The sequence below is a fragment of the Gorilla gorilla genome, chromosome 14 (genome assembly GCF_029281585.2).
Source record: "Gorilla gorilla gorilla isolate KB3781 chromosome 14, NHGRI_mGorGor1-v2.1_pri, whole genome shotgun sequence".
NCBI classification, from domain to species: Eukaryota; Metazoa; Chordata; class Mammalia; order Primates; family Hominidae; genus Gorilla; species Gorilla gorilla.
In genome coordinates, this window is record NC_073238.2 from 117216300 (window position 1) to 117228316 (window position 12017).

Genomic DNA, 12017 nt, shown 5'->3' on the forward strand with positions numbered 1-12017 from the left:
TATCCAAAAGTCAGGCAATAATGAATACCGGTGAGAATGTTAAGAAAGAGAAACACTTGTACATTGTTGGTGGGAATGTAATTAGTACAACCACTATGGAGAACAGTTTGGAGATTCCTCAAAAAACTAAAACTAGAACTACCATATGACCCACTGCTAGGTATATATCCCAAAGAAAGGAAATCGGTATATCAAAGAGATATCTGCACTCTCATGTTTATTGCAGCATTATTCACAATAGCCAAGATTTGAAATCAACTTAGTATTCATCAACAGATGAATAAAGAAAATGTGGTACTTATACATAATGGAGTACTATCAAGCCATAAAAAAGAATGAGATGTTATCATTTGCAACAAAGTGGATGAAACTGAAGGTCGTCGTGTTAAGTTAAATAAGCCAGGCACAGAAAGACAAACATCACATGTTCTTACTTATTTGTGGGAGCTAAAAATTAAAACAAGTGAACCCATGGAGGTAGAAAGTACAATGATGGTTACCAGAGGCTGAGAATGGTAGTGAGGAAGGAGCAGGAAATGGGGATGGTTAATGGGTATAAAAATATAGTTAGATACAATGAATAAGATCTAGTATTTGCTAGCACAACAGAGTGACTACAGTCAACAGTAATTTTTGTACTTTTTAGAATACCAGAGAGTACAATTAGAATGTTTGTAACAAAAAGGAATGATCAATGCTTGAGGTGGATAACCCTATTACCTGGATGTGTTTATTACACATTGTATGCCTGTATCAAAATATCTCATGTACTTTATAAATATACTCACCTAATATGTACCCACAACTATTAAAAATAAATTTAATTTAAAAATCCAACAGAAAAACATAATAATTTTGTCCATACAGCTCTTGCACAAATTTTGTTAGATTTATGTCAACATACCTTACATTTTTATTCCTTTAAAAAGGTATCTTTTTGTAATATTAATTAATCTTTTCATTTTAAAATAATTATAGCTTTGCATGCCATTATAAGAAATAATACAAAGAAATTCATACATGCTTCATTCAGTTTCCCCAAGGGTAACAACTTACAGAATCATTGTGCAATATGACAAACAGGAAATTAACCTTGATAGTATTCCCCTATCGTATTCAGATTTCACCAGTTTTACACACACTTGTACACATGTGTGTGTTTATGTGTATTTAGATCTATGTAATTTTATGTGTGGCTTCATGTGACCACCACATTTGAGATACAAAACAATTCCATCACCATAAGAATTCCTTGGGCTGCCCTTTTGTATCCACATCAGCCTTGCTTCCTCCCCATCCCCCAACCCTCGCCTATGCCCTGGCAACCACTATCTGTTTTCCATCTCTATAATGTGGTCATGTCAATCTGAATGCAATCATACCTTATGCAAGGTATGATTAGCTTTTTGACTCAGCATAATTCCCTTGAGATCCATCCAAGTTGTTGCATGTATCGATAGTTTCTTTTTCTTGTTGAATAGTGATCTGTGATATGGAAGTACATATGTTTACCCATTCACTCATTGAAGGGCATTTTAGTTGTTTCCAGTTGGAGCTATGATGAATAAAACTGCTATGGACATCCATGCACACGTTTTTGTGTAAATAGAAATTTTCATTTCTCTAGGGAAAATGCCCAAGAGTGTAATTGTTAGTTTGCATTGTAAGTGCATGCTTACTTTTATAAGAAACAGCCGAAAGATCTTCCAGAGTATGTCTGTGCCATTTAACATTCCATTTGTAAGATCAACCCAACTATCATGTTATATTATATTTATATATTACTCATCATTTTTTGAATAACCCCATTGATTTTTTAAAATTTTTATTTTGTTAAATATTTTACAAACATTTTATATTCTGTATCTAATAATGTGATTAATATAAGCTCATATTTCATTGATCTTAATCTGTAGAAATACTGGAGGCTATAACTGAGGATTTTTTCACTCAGAGAGCATTTATATTTTGTGTCTGCAGCAAGCCGGAGGTATTGCCGCCTAAGACCCTTTCAGCTCCTTTGCAGTGTCACCTAGTTTAAGACTCAAATTCTGCTCCCCCAGATTGCATTTGTTTCACATCTTACTCTCCCAATTAAATAGAGATATATTTAAGATAAAGGTAAGCAGAAGTAAAGAGGAAGGAGTGTAGCAAAGGAGCACAGAAGTCCTGAGTGGCTTGGACCTGTGGCATAGCATTGACAAAAGAGGTAGACCCAGGTAAGTGCCCCCAAAATTCACACTGCTCCCTGCATTGGAAGAAGCAGAATAAGAAAACGAATAGTATAGGAATCAAAGGAAGTTTCCAAAGGCAAACTGGTACTGTCTTTCAAATTTGTCCCAGAAAAAGTCCTTTCTAGAAGCTTGCAGACATTTGCAAGTCTCCTTTCCAACGTTATTTACAGTATTAAAATAACAAGATGTTGTTTTGCTAAAATCTCAGCCAGTCTAAACTGAGTCATGTCAGTTAAACAGTGCCTTGGCTACTTTAAGCAATAAAGGTTATAGGTAATATTGCCCCAAGACCAGTGGAAACTAGAACATTCTCCACTTATGGAGTTTGTAACACAAATTTTCTATTGTCTTACAAAATCACAATATCATTATCACACCTAAAAAACATAACATAATGCATGTTTCTTAGTAGTCTATAGTAAGGGCATTTTATAGTTGTAGAATAGTCTTCTACTGAGGATCATTTGGGTTATTTCCAGTCTGGCTTTTCATAAGTCATTATCAGAACTTTCATAATGAAATAACTCCTAAAAGAATATAGAAGTTTAATTTTGGCTTAGAGCTACACATTCAAGTCCTTCTGCAAGTAACCAGCTCTGGATTTTGGGAGAGGGATAAAGGAGGTATGTTTATTGAGAGTGTTTCTTGAACTGTGGTAATATGTTTTGGTTCCTGAGGTGAAGTCAATGGAGATAGACAAAATGTGACATAAAACATGTTATTTACAAAGCATAAGCAAACCCAGCCTCTGGTCACCCTAAAAGAAAATGTAATTTAGATTGTCTCCTGCTGATTTTTGAAAGAACAAATCTTGGAATTTTCTCAATTTCCTTACATTCTAACATGTATTGGCCTCCATTTTCATGAGTCCTTTTTAATCAAATGAAGCTTTTGGATATCTGAGTCAGTGTTAGGTCAAGTGGCAGATTTTTATATTTACCATTTGCTCAGTGAAATGGAACTTTTAAAAGACAGTCAATAAATCACTCTGTCACTTGAAAAGTGAACTAGAAAAAAGATAATGGGAGTGGTAAGACAAATTATAAAATGCCAAATATATTCAATGCAATTCATTCATAAAACAGAAGAGAACCGATTTCAATCTTTGAAGCATAATTCCAATATAACCTTTCTTTTCTTGCAGTCAAGGAGCTCAGAGAACCAAACTCAGCTCTGATATCTCTAAATATAGAAAAATCAGTTTAACTTAGGAACATGAGGCTGTTAAATGATGGTACCATTTTTTAAGCTGCTGAAGTCCCAGTTTCTACATGTACAATCTGCTCCTAATATAAAAAATGAATAATGAGCAGCAAAGCTAAATTGTCAGCTCTCATTTACCCAAATCAGGGTCTCCTTCCTCTCCCTGCCCTGCCCTCCAATATAATCAGAGCAGTAGATTAGCTCAGGAAAAGCACAGGCCAGAGTCGGGCAGAGGAAGTTTCCAGTCCTGGCCTTGACACTTTTTGGCTGCCTGGTTTTTAATAATTTGCCTTCTGAATCTTATTTATTTATGACACTATTAAAATTTGGATTATAATACATATTTTCTGAGGTTGTTTGGAGAATTAACTTGAGTGGTTCTTGCACTTTCCTGAACATTAGCATCACCTGGGAAGCTTTTCAAAATCCTGATGCTGAAGCCAAACCCTAGGCCAATTAAATCAGAATCTCTAGGAGGGAACCTGAGTGTCAGTTTTGTTTTGTTTTCTTAACTTCCCAGGTGATGCCAAGGTGCTGCCAAGCTTTAAAACCCTATTGAGTTAGTATTGTCTATGTAAATATCTAATACACTGCCTGGCCCTGCACAGACTTTCAGTAAGTCGTGGCTATAAGTATTCTATCCTATCAAATTTCACCGTGTCTTTTTGTCTGCCCTTTCTTTCCATTCTCTTATCTGCAGGTCTCCAGATAGACTGTTAAAGTGAGTACAAATTGACTTTAGAGCCTCCCTCCTCCCAAATTCATCTTGTTTTTCCCTTAGGATCCTCCTTTCTTATCTCCCTGCTCCCCATCTATTCCCTTAATAAAATATCATTCTAATACCCCTGAAGTTAAAGATGCCAGGGTAGGGTAGAAACAACTCAAAGTGGAATTTCACAATCAAAGAGTGAAGCAGCCTGGAGATCAAGGTGTCGTCCCACTGCCTCTCAATAAGACCCTTCGTCACCACTGACTATACGAGGCTGACAATGGGGGTAAAATTTTGATTTGCCATTTCCAACTCTAATTACTGTGTGGCACAATATGGCTGTTTTGATTACTTTTTTAAACTGTTATGCATTTTTATTCCAATCACTGTTTGTCCAGTTAAGTAAAAATGTCCTCGATAATTATAAACCAGCATCATCATGGATGCCATGGCATGTAGCCAGACAAACACAGCACGCATCTGACTTGAAGAGCATCCATCTTCAGGGTTGCCAGACTGAGATGTGTTTGCTTTTAACTGAAATGAAAATATAAGTTAATTAAGATGAGATAAGTGATGAGTCTGTCCTTAGACAGGGAAGTGTTGCTTCAGGAAAGCAAGTGGTAATATTGCTACAGGCATAAGCCACCTCATTTTTATCCTGACATGCATTGCAAGTGTGTGTCAACCATTCCCAGCAGATTTCTGACACAAAGATGAATAATTTTCTGCAAGACTTGTTAAATCAAACTTAGGATTGAAAACTGACAGATGAAAAATTGAACCTTCCAAGTAAGCCAACTATTTGAACTGAACAATATAAAATTTCAATCTCTGTCCCTTTAAAAAGTCTCTAAATTCTATTGATTTATATCTCAGATAAATACAACTAATTGACAAATAAGTATCAATGTTGTTTAACCATTTCTGAGTTCACAATAATAAGGTTTGGAGGGAAGGGGGACAGCAGTATTAAGTGTTCCCCTTTGTATGTTTGTTTGGAGTTCAACCACTTCCAAGAGTAGTCTACATTTATATCAATTATTTCTGAACTCCCATTCACTTCTCAATTCCCTGCAACAAGTGAATATTATTTTTAAAAACTGAATTTTAACCCTATATCTAAAGTACCTTTGTTTTGATCACCTCTTGTTCAGCCCATTGTTGAGGAAGGGATTCTTACCCTAGGATTATGACCAAACACACAACATCCAGCACTGGACAGATGAGATTTAGAGCAGTGTATTAGCTACATGTACTCACAGTCTGGGAGAAAAGGACACCACACCATGCAGGGCCATGCACGGATTGCACTCTGGAACTGAGTGAACAATCGGGGGCTGTGGGCAAAGGGAGGTGGCCCCTAACTTCCAGCAGAGGGTGTATGTAACTGCTTGTCTGAATACATTTGCAGGCTGGCAGGAAACTGAAGTCCACAACTCAGGGACTAATAGGTACTGTGCATAGTCCCCATGATCAAGAAGGGTTGTTTGACTAGGGGGCCTCATCCATGGGAGCAGAGGAAGTAGCGGAACTTGCAGTTTGGCCACTTGAGGCCCTCCCAGTTTTCCCCAAATGTCAAGGCACCTATAATGCTAGGCCTCAATTTTAGGCCTTATACCACCACGTTATGTAGTGAGGATAGTCCAGTCACTAGATACGATAATGAGAGGGTTGGATAACCAGTGGTTTGGCAGCCAAGCAGATGCTTCCTTGTTTAATTGTGTGTCTTTCCCATTAAGTTGTAAACTCTATATGGATAAGCATTACGTCTGTCTCGTATTCCACTAAAATGGTGGATAAATATTTAATCAATTAATTAAAAACATTTTTTATCAGTTCTCAGAGATCCACTTGCACGTAAACCTTTGAGTCAATGGTTCTAAGGCCTTAGTTAAGCTTCTTGCTGACAGAGAAACAGGATATTAACTTCACAGCCTTATCATCTTCAATTTTGTGATACACCCTAATCCTGTCCTACTTCCTAGGGCTCTCAATAAAACATATGCCAAATTGCGATCCCTTAATATTGTTCTATATATGTTTAGTGACAGTGACGGTGTACAGGCTACAAAACTAGGAGCTTGGCAGAAATCAAGAACAAAAGGACCAACCTCTAGCCAGTTGAAAAATGACAGTGATCTTGGTGGACAGTACACACTACCATGGGTCCTTTCCTTCAGCATTCACTGCAAATGTTATGAGCAGTATGCTGATTGTGCTGCTCTCCTCAACATGTATAATTTGGGAAAATGAGTCAAGCTTTCTGCTTCCCCCTTACTCCCTCTTTACAATTCAAAGCCAAAGCCCACTCTCAAACAGTGTTTCTTAAATGTTGACTCAAGAACAAAACAGACCGAGAGACAATTGTTTAAAGTCAATTTAGAAATATCTACCCAAAGAAGAAAAATAATGAATGCCAATGTCCAGATGGCTTTCATGATTAATAAGTTGGATTCAATCATGTCTAAAATACATAAGCTTCCTTTCTGTATATTGAAATTTTCAATTATTTTGGCTGACTATAATTCCAGTTAATAAAGTAGACATGGCACAGCAGCCACTTGAAGATGATTGTAGTGAGAAGAAAACTATCTAAAATTAACTATTTTAACTGAGATTAGAAAGTATTGCATTCTTCACAATTTTCTCCCTAATAATCCTGAATAGAAAGAAATCAAAAGACTTGAATCTAAATTTGGGTGCTCCATTTTATAAGATATTTGGGCTTGGAGTTTACTTAATCCCTCCAAGCTGAAATTTCCTCATCCATGTAAAATGGGGATAATAATAATTGCCTTGCTAATCATTCTGCAAAATAAATGAGATAGTATTCATGGAAACAGTTTGAAAAGTACAAAACGTTATGAACAAATGTAAGATACTATTAGAACAAAGATTCTTTGATATTTTTGTTCCATGCTTTTCCCCTGGATCATCCAGTTATTTTTCTGCCAAAGGGTGGAATAAAAACTAAAATGTTCTGATTATGACTGAAGCTGCTCTCTGTGATTTCATCATTCACACACAGGCAGCCCAGAGTTTAATCCCAGGTCCAAACTCAGACTCCAAAACTAATTCATTGGCAGAGAAAAGATTGAGTATGGCTTCTAGAACAATTGCCTGGATTAGATTCTTGTTCTGCTATTTGACATGGTTTGGCCAAATATCATCTTGAATTGTAATAATCCCCATGTGTCAAGGGTGGGACCAGGTTGAGGTAACAGAAACATGGGGGCAGTTTCCCCATGCTGTTCGCATGATAGTAAGTTCTCATGAGATCTGATGGTTTTATAAGCATCTGGTATTTCCACTATTGACACTCCTTCTCCTGCCACCCTGTGAAGAGGTGCCTTCTGCCATGATTTTAAGTTTCCTGATGCATCTCCAGCCATGCAGAACTGTGAGTCAATTAAACCTCTTTTCTTTATAAATTACCAAGTCTTAGGTATTTCTTCATAGCAGCATGAGAATGGACTAATAAACACCTCTTAGCTATGTAACCTAGAACACAGCCTTTAATCACTCTGTGCCTCAGTTTCCCCTACTATAAAATGTGAATAATAATGGCATCTCCTTCATAGGGTTCTGGTTCCTATTAAATGGGCTTGCACATGTTATGTATCTAGACAGCATCTGACACATATGAAACCCTCAGCAGCTCTGGTTGTTATTACCAGCATTACCTCCAGCCACTCTCCAGCCTTCCAACCTGCTTCTCCTCCAGTGGCTACCACAGTCACAAACCTGGGGCAATCTTGCTTCTCCCCGCATCCTCATGCTGACATCCCATCATTCATCCATGATATGGTTTGGCTGTGTCCCCACCCAAATCTCATCTTGAATTGTAGCTCCCATAATTCCCATGTGTCATGGGAAGGACTCGGTGGCAGGTAATTGAATCATGGGGGAGGGTCTTTCCCAGGCTGTTCTCATGGTAGTGAGTAACTCTCACAAGATCTGATGGTTTTATAAAGAAGAGTTCCCCTACATATGCTGCTCTCTCGCCTGCCACCATGTAAGATGTGTCTTTGCTTCTCCTTTGCCTTCTGCCATGATTGTGAGGTCTCCCCAGCCATGTGGAACTGTCAGTCCATTAAACCTCTTTCTTTTATAAATTGCCCAGTCTTTGGTATGTCTTTATTAGCAGCACAAAAGCAGACTAATACAGTAACTTGGTACTGGTAGAGTGGGGTACTGCTGTAAAGATACCCAAAAATGTGGAAGCAATTTTGGAACTTAGACAGGGTTGGAACCATTTGGAGGGCTCAGAAGAAGACAGGAAAATGTGGGAAAGTTTGGAACTTCCTAGAGACTTGGAGGGCTCAGAAGACAGGAAGATGTGGTAAAGTTTGGAACTTCCTAGAGACTCTCTGAATGGCTTTGATCAAAATGCTGATAGTGATATGGATAATAAGGTCCAGGCCAAGGTGGTCTCAGATGGAGATGGGGAACTCATTGGAAACTGGAATAAAGATGACTCTTACTACATTTAACAAAGAGACTGGCAGCATTCTGCCCCTGCCCTAGAGATCTGTGGAACTTTGAACTTGAGAGGGATGATTTAGAGTATCTGGCAGAAGAAATTTCTAAGCAACAAAGCATTCAAGATGTTACTTGGGTGCTGTTAAAAGCATTCAGTTTTATGTATTCACAAAGATATGGTTTGGAATTGGAACTTATGTTTATAAGGAAAGCAAAGCATAAAAGTTTGGAAAATTTGCAGCCTGATGATGCAATAGAAAAGAAAGACCCATTTTTTTTTTTTTTTTTTTGAGGAGAAATTCAAGCTGGCTGCAGAAATTTGCATAAGTAACAAGAAGCCAAATGTTAATCACCAAGACAATGGGGAAAATGTCCCCAGGGCATGTCAGAGAACTTCATGGCAGCCCCTACCATCACAGGCCCTGAGGCCTAGGAAGAAACAATGGTTTCATGGGCCAGGCCCAAGTCCCTCTTGCTGAATGCAGTCTAGGGACTTGGTGTCCTGTTTTCCAGCCACTACAGCTGTGGCTAAAAGGGGCCAAGGTACAGCTTGGCCCAGGGCTTCAGAGGATGCAAGCCCAAAGCCTTGGCAGCTTTCATATGGTGTTGAGCCTGTAGCTACACAGAGGTCAAGAATTAAGGTTTGGGAACCTCTGCCTAGATTTCAGAGGATGTATGGGAATGCCTGGATGTCCAGGCGGAAATTTGCTGCAGGAGTGGGACCTTCATGGAGAACCTCTGCTAAGGCAGTGCAGAAGGCAAATGTGGGGTTGAAGCCCCCACACAGAGTCCCCACTGGGTACTGCCTAGTGAAGCTGTGAGAAGAGAACTACCATCCTCCAGGCTCCAGAATGGTAGATCCACTGACAACTTGCATCATGTGCTGGAAAAGCTGCAGACACTCAAAGCCAACCCATGAAAGCAGCCAGGAGGGATGCTGTACCCTGCAAAGCCACACAGGCAGAGCTACCCAAGGTAGTGGGAGCTCACCTCTTGCATCAGCATGATCTGGATGTGAAACATGGAGTCAAATGAGATCATTTTAAGATTTGACTGCCCCACTGGATTTCAGATTTGCATGGGGCCTGTAGCCTCTTCATTTTGGCCAACATTTGGAATGAGTGTATTTATCCAATGCATGTACCCCCATTGTATCTAGGAAGTAACTAACTTGCTTTTGGTTTTACAGGCTCATAGGCAGAAGGGACTTGCCTTGTCTCAGATGAGACTTGGGACTGTGGACTTTTGAGTTAATGCTGAAATGAGTTAAGACTTTGGGGGACTGTTGGGAAGGCATTATTGGTTTTGAAATGTGGGAACATGAGACTTAGGAGGGGCCAGGGATGGAATGATATAGTTTGGCTGTGTCCCCACACAAATCTCATGTTGAGTTGTAGCTTCCATAATTCCCACGTGTCATGGAAGGGACTCAGTGGGAGGTAATTGAATCATGGGAGAGGGTCTTTCCCAGGCTGTTCTCATGATAGTCAATATGTTTCATGAGATTTGATGGTTTTATAAAGGGGTGTTCCCCTATACACAGTCTCTTGCCTGCCACCATGTAAGACATGAATTTGCTTCTCCTTTGCCTTCTGCCATGATTGTGAGGTCTCCCCAGTCATGTGGAAGTGTGAGTCCATTAAACCTCTTTCCTTTACAAATTACCCAGTCTTGAGTATACGTTTATTAGCAGCATGAGAACAGACGAACACAATCCAATTCTGTCAAGTCAAATCCCTATATTTATCTTTTACCTCTGCCTCCTCACTTCCTCCAGACTATCACCTCTTGCTCAACTGAATGAATGAAAAATGAATCTTTCTCAGTAAAAGACTGATTACAATGACCTCCTAACTTTTCTCTCTGCTTTCCATCTTCTGCCCCTCCTTCTCACTCCCTAATCTATTCTTTCCATTTTTAACTAAATGACTTCTCATAAATGAGAATCTGCTCAGATCACTTCCTGGTTTAAAGCCCTTCAGTGGCTCCATACAGTCTCTAGGACACAATTCAAACTCTGTAACATAGTCACACAGATAATAAACCTCCAGGGTCTCGCCTCTGCGCATTTCCCTGGACCTAGACTTAGTATTCTACTCACACTACCTCCAGTCATGCTCAAGACTTTTCAGTTCCTCAAAGGGGCCCTAACTTCCTTCCCCTTGATGCTGCTACCTCAACTATTTTCTTACCTAGAATATTTGCCTGAAATATTGTTCCTAAAATATCATTCTTCAACTGCCTCACTCTTACTCTTGCTTAATGTCTCAACTCAAATATCACTTCCTACAGAAGAATTTCACTGACCCATGAAATGTGATTAGGGCTCCCTGCTTTATGCTGATTTAGCCCCCAAACTTCTAGTATTTCCTCCTTTAGTTTGATTACTTGGATAGTGTCTGTCTTATACCCTGCATCTGAGCTAACCTTAGCTATTTCGTTTACTTTACTATCCTGAGTTCCTAGCACAGTGCTTGGCACGTATATACTTAATAAATATGGAACTATGAATAATTAATTAATACCACAGCTCTGACATCCAGTGGTTATATCCTCCCTCTATTCTTCCATAACTCCCCATGCACAGTTACCAAACAATTCTAGGGTAAGCTCATTTGGAAATACATCAGAATTCTAAAGAGTTTTGCCTTCTGAATATGAATGAAAGAGATAAAAATATTCAGCTGCTGCTTGGATAACACATACTTGGGAGACACATATGTTAGTAAGTCCTCTGGAAAATACATATATGAAAAAATGACTTTATAGAGAACAAAATGAATCTATTTGGAAATTCTAAAATAATAGGGCCAAAACTTAAAACCTGTAATAATTACCACTTAGATTAGTATAAGATTTTACACTTTCAAAGTCTTTTGAATATGTCTTTTCATTTGACCTTCACAGTTTACCTTTGAGTTATATAAGAGCAATGTACCAGTTAGGGTTATGTTCATCATCACTTACAAGGATCAAAATAATTGTAGCTTGAAGAAGACAGAGGTTTATTTCTCTCTCATGATAAAGTCCAGGATTGTTATCATAACCCTCCTCTGAGAAATATTCCAGGTTCCAGGCTCCTTCAAGACCAATCTTTCCACATCAACAGGGTAGAGCCCTCATCTTCCTGGCCAAGATGAGGACTAAAGCTCTATCCATTACATTTATAATTGGAGGCTGCAAAACAGGAGAAGAGATAAAAAGGAGGAAGGACAAAGGGTACATACTAAGTATTATAAGGGATCACGTAAATGTCATGAGCGTTATGACATTTCTGCTTACATCGTATTGACTGGCATGTAGTCTCAAAGTCTCAGTTAACTGCAAAGGTGACTGGCAAATATATTTTGTTTTAGTCTGAGAGACCATGTGTCCTTAAAAAAACT